The sequence below is a fragment of the Diabrotica virgifera genome, chromosome 6 (assembly GCF_917563875.1).
Source record: "Diabrotica virgifera virgifera chromosome 6, PGI_DIABVI_V3a".
NCBI lineage: Eukaryota > Metazoa > Arthropoda > Insecta > Coleoptera > Chrysomelidae > Diabrotica > Diabrotica virgifera.
In genome coordinates, this window is record NC_065448.1 from 54395038 (window position 1) to 54410712 (window position 15675).

The window sequence follows — 15675 nt, forward strand, 5'->3', positions numbered from 1 at the left end:
AATAGTCCAAGGATCATTTTCTATATCATGCGGCTGTACGCTAAAAGCTTGGGGTGGTTGCCACCCCATCTCGGAGACGGGAATGTTTTATTATATTTTAACCATGTAAATCGATGTAAAAATGAATTCTAAAAAAAATGTTTTTTACATTTTCTTCGTAAATCTAGTATTTTTCGAGTTAATCGCGCTTGAAAGTAACAGTCTTTCGACGAAAAAATCGACTTTTTTAGATGGTTTTTTGAGAATACCTCGAAAAATATGCATTTAATCAAAAAAACTGTATATATCAAAAATGCATCTTTTAGTAACACAAATTAAATTAAACTTAAATAATATTTTTAAGTAGGTATACTGTTAGACCTATCAAAAAATAGTAATATGAACCTCCTAGAATGACAATTAAGCGACTTGTGATCAAAAAAAGGTTTGTACCTGCTATTCTCTATGAAAAAATCATCAGTGAAAACAACCCCCTAACTACCCTACTGATTAAAAATTGGTCTTCACCTTTCTGTAATTCCCTTTATATTCGTATTATCAATACACCCAAGAAGTTTGACCTATTTAAAAGGCCTAATTTTAGAAAAATTTGACTTGAAGAAAAATTGATTTTTTGCAATTTCCTATTTGTCACCTTTTATTTCAAAATATCTCCGAAAATACTGGAGATACGAAAAAAATTTTGGACTACTAAATTTTCGCTTATTATTTAATAAGTAAAATTCTCTTGTGCATAGATTTTCATTGCAGTGAACAGTTAGCGAGATACTATAGCTATTTAAAGCCTCTATTTACGAGCAAACACCCCCTTATTCGAGTCTTTTAAACTCACCCCAATTAAAAACTAAGGGATCTTACAGAATTTAGTTTTCACGGTCTTAGAACTCGTCAAAAATCCTACAGAATTATTATTGAAAAAACTTTTTATCGTCAAAAATGAAGGAGCCATGTTCAAAAAACGATTTTTTTTTGAAATATCGAATAGTCCGCTCATGGATAATTTTCAATGTATGTATAATACCACAGAATCGATTGATATACTGGAAGATGACTAAAAAATTATTTGTATTTGTACATATTTGTAAATTCGTATTTTTGTGTAAATAAATGTTTTTGTAATTCTTTAATTCTACTTTTTTTCTGTATAGATCTATTAAATTATCTACTTATAAAAATTGTGATGTTATTAAGGGTGGTTTTTAAGGGTTGAAATATGATATTTTATCCTAAAGTATAAACAATCATTATTTAACCCATCAAAACCAAAGTTTACCCATATTAAAATTTACAATGTTTTTATAAAATTTTTGTCAATAAGAGGTAGGTTCAAGGGCGCCCATATAAAAATTTTTAGGGGGGGGCCAAACGTGAAGATGTTGCACATTACATTTTGTATATTTCGGATGACAATATATACAGTAGACTCTCTCTATAACGAACACAGATATAACGAGGTTTCGCTTATAACGAGGTACATTAGGTGTCCCATGAAATCCCTATTGAACTATAACGCTCTATAACGAGGCATATTTGGTTATAACGAGGAAAATTTAAATCGAAGAATACTTGTCTTTACCTGTTTTTAGCGTTGTAATGGTCATAAATAAATAAAAATGCCTTAACTACCTGTACATAGAAATGCCCAACGTCTGTCTTATTATCGAGGCCAGTGCTATAATAAACTCGGCCACCTGTAATAAACATCTGCCTGTTTATCGACCGATATTGAATACTATAGGAAATTTACAATCTATGGCGGCGAAGTCTCATTGTTCACTGTTCAGGTTGACCATCGACACATAATAAACTACGTAAGAGGCATCAAAAAATTTCATTATTATTATTGTTTGATATAACTAGATCCGCTTATAACGAGATAATTAATTCACCATTTCAGTTCTCGTTATAGAGGGAGTCTACTGTAGTTTAAACCACCTAAGAAACCTAGTTTGAACCCTGTTGTGAGGAATTATTCATACATTTAAACACTAGACCAAGTTTTTAAATGGAAATGTCATGGGTACCACAAAAGTTGGGCCTCTCTTTAAAACCCGTTTGAAAAGAATACAATGCTTGCAAAGCCTTCCCTTCAACTTTGGCGAGCAGACTAACCATGAGTATGTGTCGAACCAAGTTTTTACTTTAAAATCTTAAAAAGGAGCCCCCTTTATTTTTGCAGATATAGAATCCTTATGAAAAATAAGGCACACATATTCCAAACATTTTTAGAATTGTTGATAGATGGCGCAAATAAATCGCATTTTCCGAATATAGCGCCATCCGTCAAGTCAACAATTCTAAAAAAGTTCGAATAAATGTTACTTATTTTTTGAGGAGGAAACTCAATCTGCAAGAAAAAACGGGGGTTCCTATTTAAGATTTTAAAGTTAACTTTCACCCCACCTCCGGAGTGTGGAATGAAAAATCCTGTTTGGTGTCATTCTATAGATTTTTGAAAAATATTAAACACGTGTTTTTTAGTTTTTATTTGGAAGTATATTTCTCGAGATATTAGACCGTTCCTATAATTTTGCTGTGGTATCACGATATACCGTTTTTTCCGATTATAGCGCTATCTATCCACAATTCGCAAAATGGCTCGAATAAAATTTGCTTATTTTTACAACGAAAATCCAAATCTGCAACAAAAATTAGGGGTTCCATTTAAGATTTTAAGGTTACCCCCGCTCCACACCCAGGGGTTGAAGTGGTGGACCTGTTTAGTGTCATCGCATAGACTTTTGAAAATTATTGAACATGTATTTTTCAGTTGTTCGATCCGATGTTCATTTCGCGAATTATTCGGCCTTTCCGCTACTTTTGGGACACCCTGTATATAACACTCATGCATCATGAAAGATCGCCTGTTTTTCATTTAAATAAAATTGTTCTGTTCATCATAATGAACACTTTAAAAATAATCTACTTACTAAAAAAATACTTTTGCAAACTAAAATTTGACTATGCTCAATAAATTTTAAAAATTATTTTTCAGTATGAATTTTTTCAAAATATAAAATATAATTACTATTTTATACCAGTTGTTAAAGACAAATGGCTCATTAGTGATTATCGATCAGAGATCGGATTTCTTGCTGATATGGTTTTTTTTGCAGTATTATAAATGATTCATTTAATTTGTAATTTTGGGTGTCAATTACAGTGTATATGTTTCCCACGCCTCTAATCTCTTTCAATGTTTTCGTTAGTAGCATACCGTGATTGTGGGAAATGTGTATTATGCACATTCCATACAGACCACTGTCGCAGACACAAAGATTTTCTGTTAAACTATTAATAACTACCCAATATGTGAATTTTTTTTATTAATAAATATGTTGTTTGCAATTTATCTCTCAAAATTATCCAATATTGTTTTGACAAAAATACGTTTATGTAATATAAATTTAATTTTTTTCTTTCCCGAAAAGCTAGGGGGGGGGGGCACGGCCCCCCCCTGCCCGTGTGTATGGGCGCCTATGGGTAGGTTACACCCCTAAAATAATCAACGCCCTTAAGCATGATATAGAATATGAAGTACAGGGTGATATGATCCTAATCCCAAATTTTTATGTAAATCGATGCAAGCTGAAATGATTCTTTTAGGATAAGTAAATTTTTTATATATAGCTCTAACAAGGGTGGTTTTAAGTATATCTTAAAGCATACAACAATCATTATGTACCTAATAAAAACCAAATGTAGACATTATTAAAGTTAGAAATGTTGTTTTATAATTTTTTACAGTTAGGGGTAGTTTTCACTTTTCACATTTCGTTTTCACATGTTTATATTTGTATCCTCCATTGCCTCCCATAACTTTACCGAAGGTACACTGTCGTATGCCTTTTTCAGATCAATATAATATACGAAATGAATCTCTTGGTTAATCGCTGTTTTCTTTTCCATGACTTGTGCGATTGCAAAAAGGTGATCAAGTGAGATCTTCCAGATCTAAATCCTGCTTGTTCTTCTGCTTCCATTTTCTTGTATTCGTCTTCTATTCGGTTTTTTAAGGTTCTTCCGTATATTTTGCTGATTGTTGGTGTACAGGAAATACCCCTGTAGTAAATACAGTGTAGTTATCACATTGTTTTCGATGTGTACTTTTACATAAATGTAAAAAAACTTTCACCTTGGTTAATTACGGTCAAAGTTAGCTACTTTTTTTATTTAATTCACAGCTAGTTTGTTCCTAACAATTAAGAAAGCTAACTAGCACTATTTTGAAGTTCAAGGCATGTATACAGTTTATATCTAAAAGATTGAGTAAACTTGAACAGAGTGGTTAATATATCTTTAAAAATAACTCCACAGAATTCGACTCATGGTCGGTGGAGGGGAATTATTAAAATCCGTGCACTCAAAAAATGAAATTTATTTTTCAAAGATATGTTGCGCTTAATACAAAACGTTATGGGGCCGATAATTATGATTCTAAGACCTTCGAGTATACCTATATAATTTCATAAAAATCGTTCAAGCGGTATCGGAGGATTATGGTAACTAACACTACGACAGGAAAATTTTATAGATGTAAATAAATAGGGTATTAAAAAATAGGGTCTTGGTGATAGAAGGGTGAAAATTAAGGGTTGTATATATAGTTTTAATGGTACACACTATAAAATTAAGGTAGACAATGTTTTCTAAAACAATAAAAAAGTGGCAGAGGGTAACCCCCCTTATAACTTATAGGTATAAATAATAGATTACAATCTATTTTCAGTCCTACAGAATATATGTGTAAAATTTCATAAAAATCGGTCAAGCCGTTTCGGAGGAATATGATAACTAACACTGTTACAGGAGAATTTTATGTATATAGAAGTAACTGTAAATTAAATAAGTAATAAAAGTGGCTAAATTTCCTCGTAATTAACCTAGGCGAAAAGTTTTTTTTTGAAAATTCGTGTAAAAATATCAGCTTTTCAAATCCCAACGCAGATTTAGTCAATAAGTTAATATGGTTATTCAAATTCTTTATAAGCCAAAAATGATTCTACTTTCGTAAAATGTTTTCAGAATGGTAAATATGACTTTTTATTGATTTTTTAAATAAGTTGAAAATGTAAGTATTCTTCTTTCCTGTGGTTTCCACAGAATTACTGTATCATTATTATTTTCTGAACAACATTGCAAAAAAAGCTCGTTGTGATAAACAAATCGAATGCAATTTAAACTAATTGACAAATCGTCTTGCAATTTTTTGTGCATTATGTGGACTGTTTGACTCAACATTTCATGCAATATCAAAGTCTTAAGTTCATTTTTGCAAAAGTTATAGCAATTTCTTTATTTTCGAAATTTAGTTTTATTTTGCAATTTCTGAAATCACAAATAATCAGAACAAAACTCAAAAACTTCCATTTTAAACCTTTGCTTATCTACTAAAAGATGAATAATCTAAGTATGATATTTAATTACGTTATCTTTACCTGTAGCCATTTAAACGAAAAAACTGTCATGTTTGACACTTATTTGTTAATGACTAAAATTCTCGTCCGAATTGTGACGGGCATGGTTGTATTTATAATGTAATAGGTATATCTCCAAAAAAACCATTTGCAACCTGGCTGGCAAGTGTCCTGACAAAAACCTTATTTTTCTGGACTATTGCAACTAAGAGAAGAAAGAAAGAAACTTAAAGAAAAAATGTTACAAAAAGAAGCAACCGAAGAAGGAAAAGCAGTAGAAAGGAAATACAAAGAAAAATATAGCGGTTAAAAATCAAGCCAGAAAAGACAAAAGATACTACGTAAATCATATGGTAAAAATGTCAGAAAAAGTTGCGCAAGAAAACGACCTGAAAATACAGTACAATATCATCCGAAATTTGACAGGGAAAACACTAAACAGTAATAAACAAATCAAAGATAAACAAGGAAATAATATAATTAAATCAGAACATAAAATAATACAAAGATGAAAAGAACACAGCGAGGAAATATACTCCAAACACCAGATATAGACGGAGATAATGTAATACAGGAAATAAACATTAGAACAGTTGAAATTACGAAAGAAGAAATACAAAACACACTAAATCAACTAAAAAAATGGCAAAGCCGCTGAAAGCGACAAACTACCGATAGATTTAATAAAGGCGGACGCAAACGAATCAGTAGAAATGTTACACAAACTCTTTAACAAGATATAGGCCGACCAGGAGCTCCCACAGAAATGGAACGTGGGTTTAACTATTAAGATACCAAAAAAGGGCGATTTCAATAAATGCGAGAATTGGCGAGCAATAACACCGACAATATTTATAATAATAACGGACTGGATCATGCAGAAAATAAGTGGTAATAAAACAGGTATTAGATAGAAATTGCATAACTAGTTGGACGATTTGTAGTTCGCAGATGGCATTTGTCCCCTAACCGAACATAGTAGCCATAAGCAAAAGAAGATCGACAAGCTTGCAAAATACTCCAAGATAATGGGTCTGAAGATAAAGACAAAAAAACCAAACTTAAAAAAAAAACAGCAACCAAGAAACTAAAATTAAAATACAAGGAAGACAAATACAGGAGATAGCTAACTTTACATATCTGGGATCGATTATGGAAAAAAGGCGCTAGTAGAGCAGATGTAGAAAAAAAGATAGTAAAGGCACAATATGCACTCATTATATAATCATATAATGCATTAAGGTGATACAGTAGCGATCAACAGGTAGCCAAAACGCGTTCCAAGATTGCGGCTGTAATTTTGAATATTTTTTCGAGATATTTGGCACACGTATTCGTAATATAATATCGAATGGCGGTACAGAGCCCAATTTGAAAAATATATTAATATGTGGAAATTACTCTGTAATTAAATACAATATTAAAAAAACGAGCCTGTACCGCCATTAAGAAGAACAAAAAAATACACTTTCTTCAAATAAACTTTTTTATCCAATGCCTAGATTTTGTGTCATTTAGGAACTACTAATGAAATAAAAAATTTTAGTAGTTCCAAAATTACACAAAATCTAGGCATCGGATAAAAAAGTTTATTTGAAGAAAGTGTATTTTTTGTTCTTCTTAATGGCGGTACAGGCTCGTTTTTTTAATATTGTATTTAATAACCGAGTAATTTCCACATATTAATATATTTTTCAAATTGGCTCTGTACCGTCATTCTTTATTATATTACGAATACGTGTGCCAAATATTTCGAAAAAATATTCAAAATTACAGCCGCAATCTTGGAACGCGTTTTCGCTACCTGTTGATCGCTACTGTTTCCTCTTAAGTAAAATCTGGAACACACGCGATATATCAGAATTAACCAAAATCAAAATATTAATAGCTGGAGAAGAACTGTAACAAGAGATCATGTAAGAATTGGCGTTGAGATGGAGAGAAGTCAAACAGAGAGCAATGGAAAATACTTGTATAGCAAATTTCGAAAGAATAAAACAGAAAAGGATGCGCTAATCCTGCGAATCAGCCATCTTTGATTTTTGGCTAAGAAACGCAAGAGCGCCCAATACTTCATAATAAGGGAAAGTATTACAGGGAGAGAAAGATAGGGAGAGATAGAAAGAGAGAGAGAGAGAAAGAGAGAGAGAGAGAGAGAGAGAGAGAGAAACAACACCGATAATTTATCAAAATTAAATTTAAGAATAAACCTAACCTATCGAAAGGCTCATCAAACAATTATTAACTCAAAAAAAAAAACATTTGTCAAGGGTATATAGTGGTATTGTTAGGTATATTACATTATAACTTATTCCATCGAAATCTTCCGAAATCCATAATCTTCTTCCATCAAAATAAATAGAAAATTTTAAAGTCTAGAAAATACATTATTCATAACTACACCCAAGAAATAATAAGTTTTTCTAACCTGATAAGAGTATAAAAACGAAAACAAAGAATTTACAGCAAATCCTTATCGTATATCCGAGCAAACCACCTAGTTGGCAAAAGTTATAAATAGAATTTGTCTGGGTTCTTCAACTAAATTCTCACGTAAACACAACCAAGGTTAAATATTTTACTTGATACCATAAGTACATTGTTGCCAGTATAACGGATGCCAAAGCGAGCGCTAACTGTATGAAATTAATCTTGTTAATATACACGATGTATATTGATCGGAAGTCACGAAGAGTCAAAACTATACGGAAGCCACGAGGGACGCAAATGCAATATATATATATATATATATATATATATATATATATATATATATATATCGCTATTCTGTTAACCAGTCTCTGAAGATCTTCAATATTTGCGGCTAAGACGACAGTGTCATCCGCCTATCTAATGTTGCTAATCGTAACTCCGTTCACCTTTATTCCAGCTCTTTCACCCTCAAGATCTATCCTTTTAGGATCTCTTCCGAGTAGGCATTAAAGAGAACTGGCGACAATACGCATCCCTGTCTCACCCCACATCTAATTTCAATTTCCTCTGACAGCTGTTCGTTAACGCTTACTTATGCTCGCTGCTTATAGTATAAGTTAGATAGATTAGATATTATAACATAATTATTGATAAATGTACAATATAAGTTTATAAAATACGTTCACCGATAATAGCCTTTTCCTAATTATTTCATTGACAGTACATTTGTTTGCAAATGAATCATGACGTTTGTACAAAGATATAATGGAACAACTATAACTGAACCTTTATAAAAATAAACATAGGTACCTGAAGTCCAGCAAGGTGTCCAGCATATTTAGTAGCTTGACGTTGTGACTCATTGAAATAAACAGGTACTGTGATGACAGCATTTGTGACGTTCTTCCCTAGGTATGCTTCTGCTATTTCTTTCATTTTTGTAAGGACCATGGAACTGACTTCTTCTGGAGAGAAGGATTTCTCTTTGCCCTTGTGGGTAACTTTAATTTTTGGTTTACCGGCATGATTTACTACTTCAAAAGGCCAATGTTTCATGTCAGACTGTACAGCACCGTCATCAAAGCGACGTCCAATTAGACGTTTAGCACCTATATAGATAAAAACACAACTTAGAGTATATCCTCACTTAATGTAGAATGTTCGAGAAGTCATCGACAAATCTCGAAATATCTCTTACAGTCCGTTCACACTTGTCGTGTGTCGGATCCGTATTTTAATCGGAGGTGCCAGTAGCAGAGCATTTTATATGGAGCTATTTACATTTATCCGACACCGATTTTTTGTTGGCGACGACAATAAATGTCGGCTGTTTTGCGAGCCCTAGTACTGTGCCCTAGTCGCGCGGAAAACAATCGTGTCGGATCTCGCTCGCTCATGAATAAGAATAGCGCTCTTCAAATTTGTCGGGAGTTGGGGATAGTGACGCCACATAAAATCAGCAGATAATTTGTGATATGTATTGGGAAAAATAAATGATAAGATTTCGCTAGAGTTTAATTCTGAATGTTCTGTTCTGATGTGGAAGATAGTCGACTTTTTTTTAATTTTCCATTATATTTAAATTTAATTAGAACATGTATCAAAAATCACTGAAGAACTGACAACACCAGCATCAGATATAAAATTTTAGGAAATTACTTATTTACCTACACACTTTTATATGAATGCTGCTATTATGTGTGTTTAGTCTAGTTCTTAAATATCGTTTATAATATAAATTTCAATGAGTGTATACTGTATCCACAAATATAGTGTCTCATTATATAAGTTATTTTAATAACAGCTGTAAAACTGGATAATACTTGTAAATACTCTATTGTTGTATGATCATCACAGATACCCAAGCTGCCAGGACCGGCTTATAGCCAAGTCAACTGTAAGTACATATCATCAGATCAGATAAAATTTCTTAAGCCGGCCCTTTTCACTATTTACCTTAAGAGGCAAGTCCCTTTATGGCTTCGACTTTATCAGCGGGATTCTCTTAAATTCTGCATAAATTAAATACTAATATTGTGAAAGAACTTTACCTAAAGTTATCAACATCCATCCGAAGACATAATATCTTCTGAGAACATTAAATATAGGGAAGGTCATGCACTGACGCTATATTTATAATGAGGCGAGTTCAAGAGAAATCGTTAGAATACAAGAAACCGGCATATTTATGTTTCGTGGACCTTAAGAAAGCATTTGACAGGGTCACATTAAGGGACGTTATCCACTTATTATACTCGAGAGAGGTACCTCTAGGAATAATTAAAACGATCGAAGATATCTACCAGAACAACAGAATAAAAGTAAAAGTGGAAGATGAAGTAACTGACCCAATTGAAGCCGGCAATAGGATAAGACAGGGGGATTTATTGAGTCCTTTATTGTTCAACCTGATCATGGACGAAATAATAAAAAAGTAAGAACCAAAAAAGGATACCAAATGGGAGAAAAACAACTTAAAATAATCTGCTATGCGGACTATGCAATACTAATTTCTCAAAGTGAAGATGATTTATAACGTATGCTGCATCAATTCAACATAATCGCCAGAACATTTAACATGTTAATTTCCTCAAAAAAGACAAAATGCATGGTTATAACAGCAGATCCAATAAGATGTAAATTGGAGCTGGACGGTCAGATAATAGAACAAGTGATGGAGTTTAAATACCTAGGCATCACACTATCTAGCTATGGAAAACTCGAAACAGAAGTGGAAGATCAAGTGAATAGATCCAACAGAGCCGCAGGTTGCCTGAATGACACAATATGGAGAAATAAAAATATCGGAAAAGAAATGAAAGGTAGAATTTACATAACAGTCATCAGACCAATAATGACAAACGCGGCAGAAACACGACCCGACACATAGAGGACAAAAAGATTGCTCGAAACAGCGGAGATGAAAACCCTCTATGGGACAGAGCTAGAAGTACAGATTTACGACGGAGATGCAAGGTGGATAACATTAATAACTGGGTAAGAAACAGAAAAATAGAATGGAATGACCACATAAGCCGAATGGCAACAAATAAGGTAGTCAGGACAGCGAGAGGTGGTTCCCCAATAGGAAGACCATCAGTGGGAAGACCACGAAAACGATGGAACGACAACTTACTAGAGGCACATTGAAAAACAGACAGAGTCATGTCTATACAAAAAGAAGAAGAAAAAGAAGAACATTAAATCTAATGGGTAAACCTAGTTTTGTGTTGTGAGGATTCATGATCTTATCGGCACTTTAAAAATGCCGATTTTCTTATACATACAGTTTATTTTATTATATACATTCTCACGGTTCACTCGCGTCTCCTATAGTAAAGTAGTAAAAGATAAAGAAAAATATCTCTGACAAACCTAAACCTAACCTATGCCCAACCTCTCAATTGTTAATCAAAACAGTACGAAAGACACAGTGGCTCATGCGCTCATGTCATGCGCATGCGTCACAAGATGAAAAGGCATCGAGTTAGAATAGAATCCCAGAGTTGGGATTCTAACTCGATGTAAAAAAGTCTATTGAATTGTTGAATAGTTCTATCAAGTTGTTATCAAGTATCAGTACTATCAGTGGCGGATCTAGACATTTGCGTTGGGAGGGGAAATTTGCCTTAGGGGAGAACTTCCAATGAAACACCAACCAAAAGACATAAAAAAGATAAACCTCCTAAATTTCTCTACCCGTAGATACGCCACTGTCAAATATGCATTGTTTGTTGCTTTAGAAAAACTGATTAAAAATAACTGTAACAATATGATCTTTTAAATGAACAAAAGTTTTAAATTTACCAAAAATTGTGTTACTGGGGTTTATGTCTACCTTGTCTTTGGCAGAATCTCCAATGAGACATTCTGTGTCTGTGAAGGCGATATATGATGGTGTGGTTCTGTTACCATGATCGTTGACAATAATTTCAACTTTGCCATGCTGGAAAACTCCTACACAGGAGTATGTTGTTCCTAAATCAATACCAATTGCGGGGGCCATCTGAAAGAAACAACGCATTTTGATTTTCGGCAAGTTAGTTTAATCAAAATATTTACCAAAACAAGCAGAGGTAATTATAAATGAATACTTTCAGCAATTAAGTTTCTAAAATAGAAACAGGGCAGTTTAGAGAGATTTCACGGCTGAGACTTCAATAATTCAGTCCATTTTTACTCTAGGACAGGGGTCACCAATTATATTTCCTGAGGGTCCGTTTCGAAAACCTATGACACTTCCGGGGTCCGGAGTTAACACTACCTGTCTGGTTGTTCCAATTCGGTAAACAAATCAGAAGGGTTCAGTGCGAAATTTTTAGGCGGAGATTGTATTTAACAGTTTTTTAATAAATCCAAAACATCACCTTTTTTGCTCCCGAAAATATGGTTTTAGCATTTTTTGATCATCTTAAACAAAAAGGATTTTCTGTCATTTTTCTCAAAACTTGACAGATTTCAAGTTTTAAACGATTTATAATCTGACAAATGCGAAAATAAGCATTTTTGAAGCTTGAAAATTCAGTGTACATTATTATCTTTGCGGTTGTCAAGTGCCTAAATTGAAGTTTAAACATTCAATTTCAAGATTCTGATGAGTTATCGGTGTTTATTTCAATTTCGACCGTTTGTTTTTATTGGCGTATTTAATTAGCACATTGGCAATAATTAATTGAATAAATAAATAAATCATTAAGATAAAATATGTTAATAATAAATTATAAAATTTTAATAAATGTGAAGTCGGGCACTTTTTGCATCAGTACGTATATGTGTAAGTGCGACAGAGACGCACCATAAATAGAGAACTTGCATAAATTTTTAAATATTAAAATAATATTAAAAAACATAAGGTAACATGATCTTAAAACGCTTGCATGCGAAAAAAACAAATATTTTTAACCCGTACGCTAATTACGGCGCTTTGAAAATGCTATAAAATTCAAATATCTTAGGAGGCTCTTGAACGTCCTTCTATTGGTCTGACGTCAGAGGCCACAGCCATCTACGTCTACGATTAGGTATTACGGGAGTATTACATTTTAATCGTATTTAAATGGATATTACCAGCTATTATTTGTATTCTTGCGTAGTTCTACAATCAGTTTATTTACTTTAAAGTCAAATTTATAAATCTTTAGAAATTACTAATGTGTTTATAACGTATAAGTATTATTACTCACGAGGGGTTTTCAAAAGAAAGCGATTAAGTACAACAGTTCATTTTAATCGTCTTTAATTGAAAATTCCTACGTATTATTTATGTTCATCTTATATATTGTAAGTAGTTCCCCAATCAGCTTAGTTTCAAACTGAAATTGGTACCATTATATGTATTATAGTAAACGGTTTTCCCCGTGGGTTTCATCTACCTAACTCTAATCGAAGGATTTCGTATATCCTGGAAAAGATTACGGTGTAATTTGCATAATAATAAAGAAACTAAATTTTTATAAAGTTTATTATATTTGATTGTAATGTTTATTAGTACCTACTGGAGCCTTTCATTATTGTGTTCAAAGCCTTCTGAGAAAAGATTATGGTGATTAGCAGACGTACCGATAGCCAACAAAACCCTTCTTTACAAAGTTAATAATACGCATAAATAAGAAGAATCATTATTGTAATTTTACAAGTTAGTATCTTTATCATCTCAGCTTATATGGGCCATTCCACGAACATACGCCTGTTTTGGATTACTTCGACAACGAATATTTTACTGTACAACATAAGAAGTACGAAAGTAAATGGCGCTAATAATTATTCCAATAAACAACAATGTAATTTGCAATTTACTTTCGTTCTTCTTATTTTGCACAGTAAAATATTCGTTGTCGAAGTAATCCAAAACAGGCGTATGTTCGTGGAATAAGGTATACTCACACAGCATCCCTCGGTAGACCGCAAGCTATAGTAGAAACATGACTGTAGACCGCATACTATAGTAGCACCAATACTTTTTAGTTACTCTTACTTTTATTACTAAGTTTTGTTTATTTTTAAGTTACTTGTTTCTTTTTTCAACACAAGAAACGACAAAAGTAATTTCATAAAAAAGAACTTTTTGATGCATCCAGGTGCATCCAGGCACTATACAGTACTTATATTGCGCAGATTTGTTTTCCATTTTGATAAAGTATATTACACACTAAATACACTAAACTACACTAAATACAATAACATAAATACCGAGCAAACATCACAGTTATTCGACACGCACAAATGGCAATGGCAAACTGCATTCAAAGCAAACGGACGAAAACGATAAATGTGGCCTGTGACGTAGACCCAAGCTCGCGCTTTTGAAGTTGTTTGAAACGGAAATTTTAGGCGTGAAACTTTGATCAGATGTTGTACGTACACTATTCATTGTTAAGACGTAATATTTTGAATATAACATTTTTAAACATAAATTAACAATTTTATGCAAAAAAATTTTTTTGTGCAAGTTCCCAATGTTGAGTTGACTCGCATAATTAACAATTAAAAACAACGGTCTATATTGAAGTAAGCCCCGATTACTCGTTAGAATCTTAAAATTGAATTTATAAACTTCAATTTAGGCACTTGGCAACCTGAAAACTAATAATTTACATATGAGTTTTCAAACCTTGAAAATGCGTAGGTATTTTCACATTTTTCAGATTTTAAATCGCTTATAACTCGAAAACTATCAATTTTTGAAAAAAATGACAAGAACCTTTTTTTAATCCAATTTCTGGGACAAAAAGGTAATTTTGAATTTGTATAAAAATATTGTTTTGCCCGGCATCCCGGGCCCCTTCTGATTTGTTTAAGGGGACATTTTTGAACAGGAATCCACAAAAAAAAGTCGAATCAGAAAATTTGTCATTCGGAAGCGGCCTCACAACATAATATGGAAAGGAAACCTAATAATATCCGATTGTTTTTGGCCTCTTTAGAGTTGAATACTTTCCTGGTACAATAAATAAAATATAAATTCATTGTGTATTGTTTTGATGTTATTATCAGTAACATAGAAGTATTGTAAATAGTTACTGAGAATATTTTAAAAGTTAGGAATTTATAGTTTGGATGTTAACCCTTAAACGCCCAAGGGTGGATAAAAAATGTCCACCTAATGCGTATTCCCTTATAACATATTTATTACATGTCCCGAAATTTTTCAAAAATTATTTATTGTTAAAAAGAGGACCCTTTATCGAATGTTAATTTGGTTCTACCGATATTTTAAAAAATAAAAGTAATATCTTGAATTCAAAATATGGGTGGGCACAAAAAGTCCACCCTTGGGTAAAGGTTTCTATATAATTTCTCGTCGGCAAAAACATAATGCACATAATTATCGACCATATAATTACATAATCGACATAATTATTCGCCACACTAATGAGGACGAAAGGAAGAATGTCAAAAAAATCGACAAATCTGAATTACTGGCTTTTAATGTTATGTTAATTTTGATGTACATCGTAATTTTGTTGTAAGGTTTGTACATCGTTTATATTAAAATTTTAGAAGATGCTGTGTTTACTATGCATAAGATTCTTTCCATTTCTTCTGTTTAATTCATTTTCTAACATTTGTAACAACTCTCAATAAATATATTAGCTATTTTCGAGGTGGACATTTTTTACCCACCCTTGGGCTTACATGGAACCTATAAAAGGTTGGGCGTTTAAGGGTTAATAACGTCTTTCTCAAGTTTTTAGACATCTTCAGTTTTGTACATAGATATATTAACTTTCTTGAAATCCAGTTATTAAAACAGAAATTTAAAATAAATAATCATACTTAGTAAGAAATGGTAAATAATTTGTTATCTTTTCTACATTAGTTTCAA

General features: G+C 32.5%; 1 pseudogene; it reads right to left on the reverse strand.

Moving 5' to 3' along the window:
• Nucleotides 1-15675, reverse strand: part of LOC126886998 (heat shock 70 kDa protein cognate 4-like) — a 45254-nt pseudogene that overhangs the window by 21299 nt on the left and 8280 nt on the right.